This window comes from Pogoniulus pusillus, chromosome 8 (genome assembly GCF_015220805.1).
Source record: "Pogoniulus pusillus isolate bPogPus1 chromosome 8, bPogPus1.pri, whole genome shotgun sequence".
Classification (NCBI taxonomy): Eukaryota; Metazoa; Chordata; class Aves; order Piciformes; family Lybiidae; genus Pogoniulus; species Pogoniulus pusillus.
The window spans coordinates 30,193,818-30,212,228 of NC_087271.1; the positions used below are offsets into that span (position 1 = coordinate 30,193,818).

Sequence of the window (18,411 nt, forward strand, 5' to 3'; positions counted from 1 at the left end):
TAAATGATTTCATTTTGCTGCTTCTACTGCAGGATTATTTTTAATCTATCTGAAGATTTAGCCCTCAGGAAACAGATTTTGTTATCAATAATTGACAGCTGATACAGTTTCAGGCAGCGCTGGCACATGAGGGAAAGACTGCAGCAGCAGCTTCTTCACATTTAGCCTCTCTCTAACACTGTTTAAAATCTTTCTTAACCCTTTCTAGGTATTTTCTCCCTGTGTTTTGGGTGAAGAGAGAAAGGCATGATACATGTTATGAGCAAAGAATTAATTATTTCCTGCTCAGAGTGTGACAAAAGCTGTGGGAAGAAAGCAATAAGATTTAGTCATTACAATAAGCTAAAGAGAATTAAAATCTAAACTAGAAAATGATTCAGTGACTGGGAAGGAGTTGTATCAGAGACATGATGTATGGAACCAGAACAACAATTTTCTCCAAATGTAGAATTAAGAGGTCAAGACCACAGTAAAACAAAGTAGTAACAGAGGAGTAGAGCTAAAGAAGAATAATAGTTCATAACTTGGCATAAGAAAAGTAGTTATGATTCCCTTCCAGCCTTTTCCCCACTCAGACACTGTCAGGCCACGCCTGGAATACTGTTCAGTTTCGGGTCCTGCTATATAACTGTTGTGGAGGGGATTTCTTTTATTCCTTCTCTGTTAGGGGGAGGTGAGAAATTAATTTGAGGCGGTATTAATTTTTCATAAAATTATTTATTAAAATTAATATTTGCAAATTTGTATCACCCCTAACCACTATGTAATCAAGTTCGTTGTGCATGGTTATGAAAACAGCTGGGATATATTTACAGGGATTTGATTATTAAATGGAAATATCAAATTATCAACAACTATAGACAGAAAGACTCCTTTAGGCTTAGTGCCTCTTAACAACTATACTGTCTGCCCAGCAAGGGCTGAAACTGTGTCTGCTCTTCAGACAGAGGTAACTTATTTTACAAAGGAATTAAAGCTTGTTTAAATGTGTTGCTCTTAAGTATTAATCATTAATCACCCTCCCGGGAATGTATCACAGCGTGTGCCCAGTATTCGGGTCTTGGTGAGGCTGGAATCAGTCCCGGCTTGCAGGAGAATGATAAGTGTTCCCAGTCTCTGAGGTAAACAGGATTTCTCTGACCACCTCTCCTGGTGAAGTGGTCTCTGTCTCGGTGCTGCTGCTTCTGGATGGCGTGTGTGTGCAGCGATGATCAGCTGGCAGGATTTCCAGGTGCAGGAGGAGGATTTGTCCGTGTAACTTCTGACACGGTCGTCTCACAGCTAGCAGGCTGTGTTTGTAGGTTAGCAGACAGTCTGGAAGGGTCTGATGAGTCTGGACCTTTCCAGGCTTACAGGACAGCTGGCAAGCAGTATGCCATGCTGCAGGGAGACTTGAGCTCTGTAGATAAATGCAGGATAGCAAGCCAGTATGTACGGCTGCTCTAGGCTTAGGCAGGGGGCTCTCAGCTCCCCAGATATGTATGAAGTGCAGGTGTGCATGCGCTCTGCTTCTCAAAGGGTTCGCAGACAGCTTAACTGCACCTTGAGATCAATTCGAGAGGGCTGAGCCTCAGTAATGTTTGCAAGAGAGTAAGGGCCTGAGTCTGTGTCTAGGCCATGCAAGCAGGTCTGTGCTGCTATGTGGATCAGAGAGCTGAGCTTGATCCTCTGAACACTCTGAACGCTCTGAATGCTCTGAACATGTGGTGCTCCTTTGCACCTCTCTTTATAGACTCTGAGCCTAGATTTGTGGCTCATTTGGCCATCTAAAGTGACCAATCAGGCTGGCAGTAAGCCCAAACCTTACCTTACTAGGCAGTAGCTGTTTGCCTGGACCCTCCCAATTAGGGGATTACCTGGGTGGACCCCAGGGGTACACGGACTGGGCGTGTGTTTGTTACACAACCTGTTTACTGCCATAGGTCCTGGCAGAAAACATGTCCAGGCATGTAGAGGCATAGGGAGGCCTCAGTTTTGGGGCTGTAGCGCCTCCACCACAATAACAAAGAGATGTGAGCAGGCTGGAGAGAATCCCAAGAAAGGCCACAAAGACGATGGAAGGACTGGAAAGCCTGCCACCTGAAGAAAGGCTGAGAGAACTGTATTTTTTCAGCCTGGAGAAAAGAAGGCTTAGAGTAGATCTTATGACAATGTTCTAGTAATTAAAGGGTGCCTACAGAGAACACGGAGACTCCCTTTTTACAAGGAGTCATGTGGAAAAGAGGGGTAAATGAGTACAAGTTACCGCTGGGGAGATTCCAATCGGAAACAAGGGGAATTTTTTAACATGGAGGCCACCTGACAATAAAAGGTCTGGAAATTATTTTTTTTCTGTGAGGACAAAAGAAAAAAAAACACCATGCCACAAAAAAAACCAAACCACAAACGACCTGCACCCCACTGTCTTACACCAGTTTCAAAGCAGTCAGGTCCATTGCTTGTGACAGGCATGACCAACTACACCACTACTGTCACACCTGTCCTACAGAGTATTGTGAAGTCAGATTCCAGTGAGATGGAGAAGGATGCATTTACATAAAATATTTACAGTCCTACTGGGTGTAGTACCATACTTCAGGTAGAATGCACCTTAAGGTGCAAAAGCTACAATATATGTAAAAGATATTTCCTCTACTTCTTCCCTCTTAGTTTATGAATTTTGAGAGTAGGTGTTCTCTCTGAGCCACAGAGAATATCTCTCTTGCTTGCCCATGTGAGTGAAATAGAAAAATCAAACAAATGTGCATATTTGCACTGTAAAGACAAAGAAATAAGGGTTTGACAATTCAACAGCTCTACCAAAGTTTGTTGTCATTTCCCCTACTCAGTATGGTTCTGCCTTTCAGATAAATCAGTAGGGAAAAACACTACAATGAAATGCTAGATTACATTTCAAGCACATTTAGTCCTCATATATAAAGACACAGTAGTGGATTGATCTGTATAACTGTAGAGCCCTACAATGTAGATTTTGAGCCATTTTTAGTTTGTAGACAGCCTCCATATAGTCAGTGTAGGCAGCTGCAGGTATATGAATTGTCAAGGTATAATGTTGGTGATATGAATCCCATCCAAGTTGCTCAGTATGAAAATCTCACTCTGCTTCAACAAAAAACAACCAAACAAAAAGCCCAAACAACATGGCTCATACTTGAGCAACAATCAGACAGGTACATCATCCAAAATGGAAGAGGACTTTGAAACAGTGGAAATTTAGAGGAGTAAACTCAGTGCAACCAACAGAGGCACAATTTCCTGTGGAAGCACAGAAGTGGAAGTGAAATCTAGACATCTCTCCTGAAATCTCTACAGATGTCTTTTCCTCATGACTCCTCATATTGCTTGGTTTCAACTTCCTTATATCCACCTATTGCAGAGTCAGTCTCAACAGGGCCACTCTACTATCCTCAAACAGCTGAACACCATTATGTATGCATGCCCCACGAATGAGCGTTTCCTCTTTATCAATGGAACTAAATGGTGTGCTATCTGCATTAGGCATTCCCAAACATCCACTCACAAGAAGATATTTTTTACTTTCATTTCTTGTATGCTTAATTTAATTTTCTTAGAACATACCAAAGACCTGCTTCCTATATGTGTTTGCCGTCCTGAGTGTTGATTTTGGCAAAAAGGCCACAATGTCCTTTCATTTTCTCATCATATCCAGAGGCAACAGAGGAAAGTAATACAGGGGCTATTTAAAGCAACTGCTTGGGGTCATTAACTGCTATAGATCTCAACTGGTGTCCAGAATTTCAAATCTAATGCCGTATTGTTCCCTTATTTCTATTTTTCACTTGTGGATACTGCTCTGGGTCAAAAGCCAACAAGATTCCCAGCTCTACTAAAGACCTTTCAGCAGTCCGTAACAGCACCAATTCCTGTCTCATCATGCAGCAGTGCTTTATTTTATATACTGAATATACCCTCTCCATCCCTAGAAACATTCTTTTCAGTAAACGTTTTCATTTTTAAAATGGTACAAAATGTACCAAAGTCATGTTCTCATATCATTCTTGTTCACTTCTAAGCAAAAAATACCTTCTTCAAATTAATGTCTAATTGTTAATGCTCACTAGTAATTTATTGTCTTTCAGATACTTCAGGTTGACATAAAGATAAAAAGTCAGGATAATATTACACTTTTAGGGGTTTTCTGGGTGAAAAAAATGCACATATTTCACATCTCTCCATCAATAATTCATATAAAAGGTCTTAGCACATTTTTCCCACCACACACACAACCAAGACAAGCTTGAAAGGAAAAAACAATATAACAAATTCACAGAAATTTCATGTTCAATGAACATTAAACACATGACAATTATCCACAAAAGCAAAGAAAATTATTACTTCCATCACATAGCTCTATTCTGTTTTTCAAAACAAGTTCATTCTGAGCAAGTAAATAAGAACAATTTCTCACAATCTTTTGTTCTCTCAGTCCACTCTTTTTTGTGCTTATAAACAGCATCTAGATCTTTGCCTCTTCACCTGCATGAATTCAGTATTAAGCATCTGATTTCTTTTTCTCATGCTATACTCCAATGCTTCCACTGCACACCACAGCGATATTACTGTGCTGGTTTTCAAGTGCTAAAAATAAAACAAGCACATGCCAACCCAAGGACAAAGATGGAAAGAAACATACTTTAATGTAACCAAAGAATATATTTAGCATTTTGCTACTAAGCAAGGATGGAAATCAACTTGTCAACACATCACCATGTCTATGAAGCCCACACCTCACTCAATTCTTTCCACAGGATTTATTATATATGAGAAGTGGATTTTGTCTTTTTTTCTTTCTTTCTTCCTAAGGAAGAGTGACTGTTAGTACTCTATCATTACTGCTGACCAGAAGGGGCTTCTGAACTGAAGCATAAAGCACTTCCATCCTTTTAGGCAGTTTTTCTATTAATTAACAGTAGTATGTAGCCATCTAAGGTGCATTTGAGCAGTGGTGCGTATCAGGCTTCAATCTGGAATCCTTCCAAAATCAAACACAAACATAAGTGAGAACTGGCATGTAACTCATGCCCCAGAAAGGGAAGTGAAAAATGAGTGCTAAATCAAAATACTGTTTCCATCTGCATTTCTTTCATTATTATTGTTAACTTGGGCTCTCCACAAAGCAGTACAGTTTCTCTATCCCCAAGTGAACACTCATCAAAAAAAACATTATTAAATTCTTAAATATTTTCTTTGAAGCAAAGATATTTTTAATTGAATACTGGTATTTTTACCATTGTAAACTATTTGAACTTAAGCTTTTAACACTATGAAAAGAAATATTACAACTGTAGACAGTGGTTTTCATTCTGGAGATCCTGCATTCTGATTAAAGCTGATACTGAAAGCAAGATCTACTATGCCTAAGTAATCCTTTAAAACAAACCCAAGTTTATTCTGTTACGTTAGAGCTTGTTTCCTGGTGTATGGAGTTGAAGGCAAGAGAAAAACCTGCTTATAAGTTAGTATAAATTAATGTGGCAGCATTTGAAAACTACTCTGTACAGCTGCCTGAACATTTAAAAGAGAACGCAAGAAAGAACATTAGGAGCAAGCACAAAGCTAAGGCTTCAGTCCCTATGGAATCTGTAGGTTCCTGCATCCATCATCACAAAGAAGAGTATCCAGTAGGCCAAGGCATTATGAAACCTCCTGGTCTTAAAGAGCTTCCAGCTCCAAGAGGGATGGCTACTATGGAATTTGAGGATGTGCTCTAATAGCCAACAGTCAAAGGGTAGCTGCTTTTAGCATGTTACAAAGCTTTTTTCTCCTATATTCATTCTCAATTACAGAGGATTGTCTTACCCATCAGTGTAGCAGACATCAACAAATCCCAATCTAAAGTACATTAGTATTTTAAATATTAATGCTGAAAAGGTCAATTGGTTCCAGTAAACTTTAAAGGAAGCTCATCATTTCTGCACAAAGAGTATCTACAAAGTACCACTCTGGCAGAGTTTTAGGTAAGCATTAATAAAGCTCTGAAGAACTTCCTCATGCTTAACAAGGGCCACTTGAATCCTACTGCAGGATGTCAAGCAGCCCAAATTAAGGTCCTAGATTTGTAGGAAAAAAAAGTGAATTTGAGGCTACATATTCTGAAGTTCACAAGGGAAAAACAAAATTCAGCAAAAATCATCCAATACATATGCTGTGATACTTGTTGTGAATTTTCTTAACTGTGACAGTTTGTATGCCTCTTTCCAAATAAAATAAACTCCCACTATCTACATACAGACATGAGTCCTCTTTTAGGAAAACACAACTACTCCCTTCCCCATCAAATAATTACAGAGTTATCAGTATCAACAATAGATGACAAAAATACCTCATCAAAAAGATTGACAACCATCCATCTTTTTCACGTGGGCCTGATACAAAGCCTATTAAAACATTTCGGTGTCCTTATGATTTAGGATTGGCTCAAAACTCACAACACTTCAAGGCAGTGACAAAATCCATTTTTTTCCAAAGGTTTGCCCAAACTTGTAGATAAGAAAAATAAGTATTGTTGTTTTAAATTTGTCTTTACACTGATAAAATTATAGCACAAAACTAAAAAACAGTGATTCACAAAAAGCTGTCTTACAACACGTTCTCATGCTTTTTTTTTTTTAATAAGACAGAAGCTTTATAAAAGTACATGCAAGGTAGCTTGGGCAATGTTATCACCATCTCTATTTCAAACATTAAGATTTCATATCAGTTTTCTTTCTTTTCTAAGGATCTCTACCCTTAATGTGTTTTCAATTCATGAGACACATGTGAAGTAATGAATGCAAAAACACTCCTTAATACAACATTAAAACATAGATAACAAAAAAATAGGTAAAAACCCAGAACATTAGAAAATGTGGAAGTTCAAGAAGTTACTCAATTGCCATATGAATTCTACAGAGACTTCTGAAAGTTTTAATAGTATCCACAGATGGAGATTCAAATTGAGAAGATGTATTTCAGTCTTTTCTGATGTTGACAATTCAGAGTAAGCGCACAAGTAAGATATAGTCAGTATCAACCTGCTATATTTCACCTTCGAAGCTTTTATGGCTTTCATTATCAACATACAATACTGTAAAGATCTTGGAAAGAATCGTAACTATAAATCAGACTGCAAGATGGTTCAGTGTTGACCAATTCAACGCCCAGTTCTTTACAACTTAATCTCCGCTGCCACTTTAACACTGTCAACTTTGGAAGAATGTGGGAACAAAGCCTCATTTGAGTGCAAACCTGAGCCTCAGATTACTAAAATGATTGCTAGATTACCAGAAGCATCACCTAATAACTGCTAACAGGCTTGATTTCCTGGCCTCTTCTAGCAATTCCAAATTACTGGTCATATCCCTTCATAAAGATGTGGCACGCATGCAAACCTTCAAAGATTTAAAAAGAAGACCCTTTTCTAATAAGGAAAAAATGACAATCATTGTTCTAGCATTTCTTGCATAATATTACCAAGACCTGCAGGCATGACATTCTTCCCTTATAAAAGAAATTCCATATTCTGTATGAAAAGCTCATGTAATTTTCTGAAACTTTGTAACGTTTGTCCTCAAGGAATCTGGCTTCAAAAACAATACTTCTGTATATCAGTGTACACATTGTATTTATTCACCATGTAGGAAAACCTCTGGCACAATAAATGTTTCTGCTATTTTTTGTTCAATGTAGCACTGACACATATCCTATTTCTATTAAAACCTACATTCTAGTACTTAAAATGGGGGCAAAAGCTTCTACTGATGCAAAGACACTGTATATTTTGAGATTCTGTAAAATGTGGGGGACAACCAATTACTGCACTCACACACACAAAAAAAGCGTTTCTAGTCTTTGAATTGTAAGAACAACCAGCAGGACTTATCTGCATACCATTACAGGTAGGTGCTAACATCCTGGTACCTAAAAGTAATGAAGGATTTAGGCAGAAAAACTATACAGAACCAAGGGAGCGTTTGCTTGGTTTAGAGTTTTTCTGAGAAGGAATAAAATCTAATTTTGCTACTTAAACTGCAAATACTTAAGAAAGGCACAAAAGTAACCAATATTAAGAGCTTAAGCCAGTTTCACAGAGTTCAGCAGCCTACTCAAATTCCAACACCAATTGCTTTTCCTTTTAGCTTGCAATTATGTGTGGTTTCAATGGCTGAAATTCAGTAAGATCCCACAGATTACGGGCTTTCAACTAAGCACGGGAAGATATTTGACTTGCATCTCCAGAGATTCAACTTGCTCTACATTTTAGCCTCCACTGGGTACCACAACCAGCAGACGGTCTTATTTTAACCCTAACTGGCTCCGACCATGCGACACATGCAACACAACGTGCAAAGATGATGGACTTCGCATGCCAAACGGGTGCAATTTAATACCGTTAATCTCGAAACGCTTCCTTTCTCCCTGTTCTCTGACTGCAGCGCGCACACAGCTACGCTCTCCTCCCAACACGAGGGCCGTCCGCTACGTTCAGGAAACTTCCCAAGGGGCCGCTGCCCGCCCGCAACGTGCGGTCCCGCTCGCACCCCGGCGCTGCCCGAGCCCCGAGGCCCTCGCTACAGTCTCGAGTGAGGATCGCGGGTCTGAGGACTGACTCCGTGGACCACACTCTTCCCCGCAGCCCTCACGCTGTCGTGTCGGGCAACCGAAAAGCAGCAGGTCCTATCAGTCGTTCCCGACGCTCCTGTCGCTAAGCATCACCTCGAACCGGCAACGGACGCCACTACGGCCCGGCTCAAGGCGTGACCTGCACCCTCTCAGCCGCCTGGCACCAATACCCGCTCTCCGGCACCCGCAGCCCTTAAACTGCGCAGCGCTGACCTTTCCCACCGTCCCTCCTTCGCGGGCGGCGATGCTGAATCACGACGGGCCGCCGCTCGGACGGCGCTCCCACGGGCGGCAGCTTGTGCCCCGCAGGCGCGGGGAGGCGTAGGGCCGAGGGGCTCTGGGTGAGGCGAGGCGCAAGCAGAGAGAGCGAACGCCCCCTGGTTACCTGATGAGCCGAAGGTGGGAGACCCTCGGGCACTCCGATCCTCCCAGGCGGCGAACGGATGCTGCGGGGCCAAACTGGCGGGGCGCGTTGCGCCTCACAAGCGACAGCATCCAAGCCGGCGCCTGCCGAGCCAGGCACTAACGGAAGGCGGAGTAGGAGGTTACGGCGGGGAGCTGGGAGAAACCATTTCCCACGAAGGGGCACCGCTGGTGGCCTGCCAGGCGGGGCGAGAAGAACGAGCCCTCACACACAGGTAAGCGCGACAATACGCTTGAGCAAAGGCGGGCGGTGTCCGCGGAGCGGGGCAGGCGGTGTCAGGGGCAGAGGCCAGCCCTCCCCTCTAGACTCGTCGGTCTGCCCCTGTACCTCTCGCGGTGGGAGCGGCCGACGCTGTCTCCCTGGTGGAGGACGCGAGTAGAGGACCTAGCAACGGCGCGGGGAGTATCTTGTCGGCCCGGGGCAGCGTCTGCTAAGTACGGAGCACAGACTTCTTGGGGCCGGCTGCGGTCGCCTCCTTTCGGCCTCTCAGAGCCGTCTCCCTCGGCTGGCACGGGGTGAGGAGGCCAGGCTCCAGCCGACCGGGAAGCGCCTTAGAACCTCTGTGGGCATCTGGCGTGGGCGCGGAGGGGCGTAGGCGTAGGCCGTACTCTCCCTGCTGGGCCGGACGTAGGACCCTCGGGGAAGCACCGAGCGAACGTCGCCAAGAGGCGCCCGGGATTCGGTGGCGGCAGTGGGGCCCTCAAGCGTGCGCGGGCACTGGCGGTGGGTTGCGGAAGGGCCTGCGGCACTAGCGAGCGCGGCCTCGGGCATTGCCAGTGGCTGGCGGCGGACACACCGCCGCTCTGGAGGCCTGCCCTCACCTGCTGAAAGCTGGGCGGCTGTGCTGATTCATACGCGTGTTAAACCTTTCGTTCCGCCTTCCCCTTTGGTGCTGTTAGCAGTGGTTTTCCTCCTGTGAGCGTAACGGCTGTCTGCCGCTCTGGAGAAGCCATTTCAGTCCTTTGCTGGAGTATTTGGCATCCTAGCATAAGGCACATGACCTAATCTGATAAATACACTAAAGATTTTTTTTAAATAGGTAGATACTTACCGAGGACTTCTTAAAAAATAAAACATTTAAAAAATAATAAAAACCCAACTGAAATTTAATCCATTATCTCAACAGATTATGTAGTACTCTCTCTGTATAATATCCAAGTTAGGAGCCAGACCAGCAAGCAGTGGAAATCAGGGCATTTGATTTAGGCTGATACTTGCCGTGGAGCTAGCTATAAGCTTCTATTGACTTGCTCTGCTTTCTAATGTTTGGAGTTTATTTTGTCAATTTAATTAACTTTCATATGATTGCATGCTTGCATATTCCTCACTACTACATACCTTTACAATCTATTTCACCCTAACCTTTTCTGCACAATCTCTTGTCTAAAATAGACTTCCAGTGAGAATCTCTACAACTCACTTTCTAAGGTACTCAGAGTCAGTAAGCTTAACATTTTGGTCTGGAAAGAACAAAGTGATAAATGATGTGAAGTGAGTTGGTTGAAAATGCAATGGCAACTCAATTTGTGTTATGTGTTTTGCTTTAAAACCATGCACAGTAAGCTGATGGTTTAGTAGGAATGATTTTGGGGCTTCTTGCAAATACCAGAATGATTTTTAAAACCAGAAAATCACACCAGAAATCCTTTAAGAAATTCCAGAGAGACATCAGACTATTTTCTCACATGTAATACAGATTTTTAGCTTGTAAAATTGAAAAAACCCTTATGTTTTACATAGTATTTTTATTTGGGTTGGATTACAGCTTGCATAGCATTTTTTTACAGATAGGCAGAAATTATCACTAACTTACCACTCAGACTTCTGTTAGGTTTGTCAAAAAAACCCAGAGGTATAATTTCTGCCCACAAACTTGTAATGTCATGGAAATTCATGTTTGAGTAGACCAGTTTGTAGGAGGAGATTTAATGTAAGACATTTCATGCCAAAGCACAGGCAATGGGATCAAAGTTTGTCCCTGTGTAAGCATTCTTTATTTTTCTCACAGCTGTGAGAAAGCTGTTGCAGGATGCTCACAGAGAAAGGTTTGGTTTTCTTTCCATTAGTCATTTGGAATGCTGCCACTGACTGCAGATGAAACCATTTACAAGGTTGACATGAATTGAATGTTATCTTCAGGTCAGAGCTTGCTTAAAGCAGGTCCTGCCTTCATATTTCTAGCTCTCTGTCCACATTCCATACCCTCCCTAAACCAGGTCTCTGCACCCCAAAGCCTGAGCTGCACCTCTCTGATGAGGAAATTCTGTTACATAGCTGGAAGGGCAGCAAATCACTAACAAGAGTTCATGATGAGAGATTGTACTCAGCTGTTGCTTTATACTTGACAAACAGACCAGGAGCTCGGCAACACAGTTATGCCCTGCTCTGCTCCTAGGATGCTTTTTTTAATGGCCTCACTTCCAAGGTGCAGCTCATACTTCCCCTTTCCAGAGGAGGGTTGGCACAAAGGGATGCCCTTCTCAGCTGGGAAACCATAACCTATGACACAGCCTCCCAGCAAAGACCAGAATCTGACAGCATAAATGCTTTTTTGCATCTCTATTTTCCAGAATGTGCTATTAGTTGTTGTTTCCCAGAAGCAGCTCAGATTTACTTTTAAATGTGATCTACGTTCTGGATCACTCTGAAAGTAGATAGTACTAGCTACCTCCATGCTGAAATGTTACAACTAGCAAAAATTAGTAAGAAATCAGGGCATTAAATACACAGATGCTTGATTAGGAGCATTAAGTAGAGTTTTAACATTGAGCTAGTTTAAACATTGAACATTGATGCACTTGAGACAACAGATGTGCCTAGATAATTATTGTAAATAGAACTAGCAATAAGATACCTTCTATGACATAAAGATCATCTTACCAATTTTACACATTAACATGGGCAAAACAGAAAATTGGAGATCAGGAATAATATGCTTTCTTAGAAATCTATATTTTATGAAATTTCATCTTTTTTCCCCATAGTTTTCCATCCAAGGATCCTAGGTACCTTAATAAATTAAAACTGTTATAGTGGAAGAATGATGAGGTCAATCAGATCAATCCTATCTTTCAGAGAAAGGTTGATTATTTGAGCACAGTTCCTATTTTACCTTTCCTGTTACTAGTTATATCCTTTCTAAATAATTGTGACCACTGTAATGCTGCATATATATAATCCTTCTCAAAGTAAATATTATTTATTAAGATTACAAAGAGGATAATTAATTTCTCTAAAGAATATTAGTCTTTGAACAAAGTCACAATATAGGCTTTGAAATGCAAATATGCTTCTCTGATCCACTCTATCATGAGTTTATAGAGCTGCAGTAGCATGTACAGTCTGATATGGTCCAGAAAACCTGAAGCTGTATCTTGCCTATGGCATTGAAATGGTTTACATCTTTGTGCAAATCTTCATGCTGATAAATGCCAGAAAGACAGAGTTTCAAAGCATCAAAAGTAATAATTGTGAAGATCAAAAGCTTTAGAACAGAACCAGCATGTACCTGTATAATAGGGAACTTAGCTATTCCTAGCCTGTTTTTGTCTGTTTGCACAACATTCATTTTGCAATGTATTTACTAAGTAGTTTATTATACTTTTCTGAAAGGTACGTTTTTCCACTTGCTATAAAACTAAGTTCAAACGTAGTCTGTGCTGTCAAAAAACACCCAGTATGTTAGCAAAACCCATGCCACAGCTTCGCAGCAGTACCAACACCTGCTAATAGAGGATGGTGTTTCAGGCAGATACTGCCAGCCTGTTACAGCTCCTTATCTCTTCTCCCTCTAATCTTCAGCGTACTGCCTGGGATTATCTCCTGGAAATCAAATGCCCAGCAAGATGGCTTGCTATTTTTTTTAGACATCAGCAAGCATGTGCTTGATTACATTCATTACCACTGTAAACATCTTTTATTATACAGATCGATGCGAATTTATAAGCTATAGCAGTACAATATTGACATCATGTAGTATTTTATGTACAATGGCATTTTCTAGTCCACATCACTCCAAACACTCTCCAGATGAAATTCAGCAGATACTGTAATAACAAGGATACCCATAAGCTACAGTCAGTTATTCTCAACCTTAATTGGCCCTCTTTGGTTCAGTTGTTTTTGAACAGCTTTAAGATATGAGCACTTCTCTTTTTAACCACACAAAATACAATTTCAGAGTGTGTTTATCTGTTTAGTAATCAAAACTTGGAGGTTCTTTTTTAAATAATCTCATCAAGTTGCCATCTCCTGTCTGCCTCTGTTTAAGAGAATCCCACAACTTTAGCAATTTGGAGAGGAGTTTCTTTTTGTTGAGCAGCCAGCAAGCCAGTAAAAAATAAAAAGGCAAAAACCATCAACCAACCATAATTCTATTGTATGAAGGCTGTAAGATCAAATTGAAGGAAAGTGGATACTTATATCTACTGGTCAATTAAGTTAATATGGTAATCCAGAAAATGACAACATTTTTCATAGGCGTTGACAAAATGGAGTTGGATCATACAGCATTACTAAAGGCTATCTGTACTCTTGCTGGCCTCCAGATCAAAATAAATGCGCGTGTGAGTCGCTCCTCCTTTGCAGCTGGCCATAGGAATTAACTATTTGTAGTGGTTTGGCTGTTACCCGCCCCCCCACACTTTAGAAATGCCCCAGCTAACTCAGACGGGCTCTGGGAATATAAATGAAGCTATTTATTTACAGCTAGCACAATATACAAGCAGATATTAACAGTATATACAGTTAGATACAGAAATATCCAATGTAAAAACAATACAGAAGCACAGCTCCCCTCCCAGAAACCTGAGTCCCCAGGAGGGGCTCTCAACCACCCCTGCACCTCCCCCTGCCCCTCTCAACCTTACCCCAATCCTGAGAAAGAATAGAGGTGCAGCCAAGAGGTTAAGGAGCAAGGTTAATGGCAGTGAGGCTAGGGAGACGTGGCTCAGTCTGAAGCCAAAAGCAGAGTGAAAACAAAATGACGAGAGGGTTATCTAATGTTTTCCTTCTTGTTCCCATACATCTCAGCGAGACTGTGAGGGAAGGAGACGCAACCATTGTTTTCCTTTTTCAGCCAATTACCTAGTTCTTTTCACCAAAACATTCTAGCCTGCTTCAAACTAGCACACTATTATTTAAGCAATACAGTAAGGAATTACTGAGAAGAAAATTGAGAATGAGCAAGACTTCTGTCCCATAAAATTGTGCTGTTTCTTATGTAATGTATTTATTTTTTCACAGCATAGAAGTTTCCAGTATCCATTCAGTCCACACCTTACCAGGTGTAACTGGAAATGGTTTCATGCAGCTTTGTTGAAATTACTCTGAAGTGATGGGTTAATTATTTTGATATATTACAAGGTGACAACTATTGTGTGTTCTTTTTTATTATCACATACGCATTTCATGGAAGATAATTGGTATCTACCCTGTATGACCTAACGAAGCTCTAAAACATACCTGCAGGTGTCAGTTTAGTTGACAGAGAAAAGTCTGCACTTATTTTCATTATAAATGTCTCTTGATGCGTTGTTAATTTAAATTCAGGCTGTGAGGAAAAGAAGCAAATAATTTTGCATAGAATATTAGAAATTGATTGAATGAGCTACTATACTTTTGTCATAACCAAAACTTCTATTCACTTGACAATACTGTATAAAAGTCCCTCACATAGTATTTCTAACAGGTAAATTCACTGCATCTCCATTGAAGCAATGGGTACAGATTCAAATTTATTCCAATGCCATTGGTTCACTGTCACATCAGCAAAGAATTTGTGCCTATCAGACATACCTTGTCAAATGCCACACAGAAGATAATAGTCTGAAATATGTCCAAGGTTGAGAAAATCTATTTTCAGCATTCATCTAATTTACTTCATACTTGTATACTGCTTGGAACATGAGCTGTGGAGTCTCTGGCAGAATGAAGCGCACAGGTCCTCCCAGATCCCATTCATGCACTCATTAGAGTAGGTATCATAGAGTGTCTTACATAATTTAACATATTTAAGATGTGTTAATGTATAAACTGGTGATGTTTCTTAATAAATACTTTTTTTTTCATATAGCATCTTCAGTATTTGTATTCTGCAGACAATTCATACAGTAGAGTTAACTAGCAAATCTGTTTCCAGAGTCTTGTCGATACAAGTCTTTATATTAGCTAAACTACAGAGGACTCCATACCACAGAAATAGTTTTTTTCACATGACAAGGACTATTGAAAAATTGTCCTTAATAAAATAAAACTATGTTCAGACTTTTAATCTCAAGTTTGAATTTCATGACTATGAACCATTAAAACATGGAAATATGATTGTTCTGCAGTGTTTCTACACACAGATTTCCCCAGAATCCTAGGTGTTAGGAGAATCTCTTTCTTTGTGTCTACCGTTGCATCTCAAAGCAGTTTACAGCTGCATGGGTAACAGTTTTTGACCTGTTGGGGAGAGCATTTTTCTTTTAAAGAATAGTAAATCAATTTTACAATGGGGACATATAGATAGGGATGTGTGATAGGCTGGCCTGGATGATCTTGGAGGCCTCTTCCAACCTGGTGAATTTTATGATTCTATGATTCTAATGACAGTAACAGCACTATAGAATTATTTGATTTTTTTTTTCCTAGTATACATGCTTAATTAATTTTTTTCACCTATAAAAGAGAAATCCTCACTGTTCTTTAGAAAGGCATGATAGATGCCCCTGCACCACATGGCACACTGAAGAAAGGGTGATGTATTTCCATACTCATTTCATTACTAGGTATGTGTGTGAGAGAAACAAACATAGTGAGATGACATTAGAATTGATACTGACTTCTCCAGGGCAGCGAGACAGAGAAACTTCATTAACAGTGGGAAAATCTTCCTAATACCAGTACTACAGGATGCACTGTGCTGCATAGTGCAAAAGGTCTGCGTACTGAATTTGGATTCTTTAGGGCTTACTTGCTTATGCAGAGTCAGATGCTTAGACGCTTCTACAATTCAATTCTGTTTCTGCTTGCTAAAAGAACGTGAACCCAGAGAGATCCAACAATCCCAGGGACCAGCTCCACATTGCTCAAGCAAGGTAAGCAAGACAGAGCTGGAGATGGTGGACAGACCCAACCAAGCTCCGATATCATATGATAGTATCATGGTGGTGAGGCAAGTTCAAGGTCAGGCCAGGAAGTCAGCCCATAGACAGGAATAAAGTCCAGCAATTGCCAGACAGATCTATAACAATAAGGCAAGATGGATAACAAGCTGGGAAGCCATTTCATGAACTGGGGATAATAGGAGCCATGGCCAGGCTGTAACTGCCCACAAAAGCAGGACAGGGCCATTATTAGAGCCCTTAATGCCTGATACAACAGGATTCAGAGGAATTCAGAATTTGAGCATCTTTCAAGTTCTATAGCACAAATAGTAGATTTTTTTCACATTGTGTTATCTTTCACAAAGAACTTCTGTACTGCATATCTCATATTAATACTTATCAGGACAGGTATGTGAGGGACTTTCTTGTTCAGCAATAGAGTTTTGTTTACCTAACCCTTTCGATCAAATCTTGCTATCTACTACAGGAATTTCAAGTTCTAGAAAAGATAAACAATGTAGGGATTAGCTCACAGAAGAACTAAGAACACCCCAGGTAATATTTTCTACAGGCTGATTAATGTTTATTCACTCCTTTTTTTTTTCTTTTTTTTTTTTGAGATTGAAGATTTGTCTTCATTGTGTAGCATTCAGCAACAGGAACTATTTTAAAAAAGAGTATAAAAGAAACTAAAACATGTGGAGTGAGTACCTGTAGAATAAGACACTATGAAATGATCTCACTAAGTTTATATGGATTTCCATGCAAAAAAAAATAAAAACCTCATGTCTTGAAAGCTGTTTTATCCCCCTTAAGATAACAAGTAGGATGCAAATGCAGAAAGGATAGTCTGATAATAACTGTCATTTCTTTAAAGCACTGTAGAATCATAGAATCATTAAAGTTGGAAAAGACCCTAAAGATTGAGTCAAACTGTAACCCAGCTACCATGACCACTAAACTATATCCTGAAGCACCACATCTACACACTTCTTGAACACTTCCAGGGATGGCAACTCCACCACCCCCCTGGGCAGCCTGTTCCAATGCTTCAACACTCTCTCAGTAAAGAACTTTTTCCTAATGTCCAGTCTAAACTGAAACCCTTTTCTTCTCATCCTGTCGCTAGTTTCTTGAGAGAAGAGACCAACATCAGCCTCAGTGCAACCTCCTTTCAGGTAGTTGTATAGAGCAATAAGATCTTGCCTTAGCCTTCTCTTCTCCAGACCAAACAACTCCAGCTGCTCCTTGTATGACATGCCCTTTCCTATACTGTGGTGACCAGAATTGAACACAGTGCTCAGCCTCACCAGGGCACATAATCACTTGCCTGCTCCTGCTGGACACACTGTTTTTGGCATAGGCCAGGATGCCATTGGCCTTCTTGGTCACCTGGGCATACTGCTGGTTCACTTTCAATCAGCCTTCTGCCCTAGATCCTTTTCCAGTGGGATACTTTCTAGCCACACTTCTCCAAGCCTGTAGCTTTGAGTTCTTGTGACAAAAGTGTAGGACCCAGCACTTGGTCTTGTTAAAGCTGATTCCATTGGCCTCAGCCCATCAATGTAACCTGTCCAGATCTCTCTGCAGTGCCTTCCTACCCACTTAATTTAGTGTCATCTGAATAAAAGTCAGTTGCAATGAAGTAGAATATAAATGGCACAATACGACTTCGTATCTTATAAAAAGTGCCCTGGAATGAAGAGTTCACAAGATTTTATCATTCAAAGTTTCATCTGTAGTCACAGAGGATTTACATTCACATTCCATTTAATCGTTCTGCATTTTTTCCCTGTTTTGACATAGTTACATATTCTGATTACTTTGCTCTCATTTGAAAGACTATGTAGCACTGAAGATATTTTGATTACGTAACAAATAATTGCCTTTAATTCCTTTTTCTCTCTCAGAAAAATGAACAGAAGAGTTGCATTCACAGCATTCAACCAGCAGTTTCAAATAACTTAATCTGTGAGACTTGGTCTAATAAAGTAACTTTCAGACTTTTGAAATCGTTTAATCACAAAACTGTACATTTTATAAATGAAATAATAGGATATCATGTCACAACTTTTTAATACCTAAAATTAAGGAGACCTATTGTTGTGGTAGGCCTGATAGCCCAAAATAGGCGTATATATGTCCTGACTTGCCTAGACATATTTTACTGTTCCCCCTCTTGTTTTGGGGAGAAGCAACCATAGGAAAGAGGACAAAGAACCTGGAGTCACTGAGTGTAGGGACTTCGCTCTGCCCAGACTTGTTTTGCTCCTGTGG

At 40.7% G+C, this 18,411-nt stretch overlaps 1 protein-coding gene across 3 annotated transcripts in view; it reads right to left on the reverse strand.

Annotated features, from left to right (window-relative positions):
• The window catches only part of TTLL7 (tubulin tyrosine ligase like 7), an 84,916-nt gene extending 74,912 nt beyond the window's left edge, over positions 1-10,004 (reverse strand). For 2 of the 3 annotated variants that reach the window (XM_064147896.1, XM_064147895.1), the window contains exon 1: positions 9,008-10,002. The gene's annotated coding sequence lies outside the window, so the exon portion shown is untranslated. Of the gene's footprint in view, positions 1-9,007 lie in introns of all 3 variants that reach the window. The other variant, XR_010303118.1, reaches the window with a different exon arrangement.
• Positions 10,005-18,411: the final 8,407 nt, after the last annotated feature.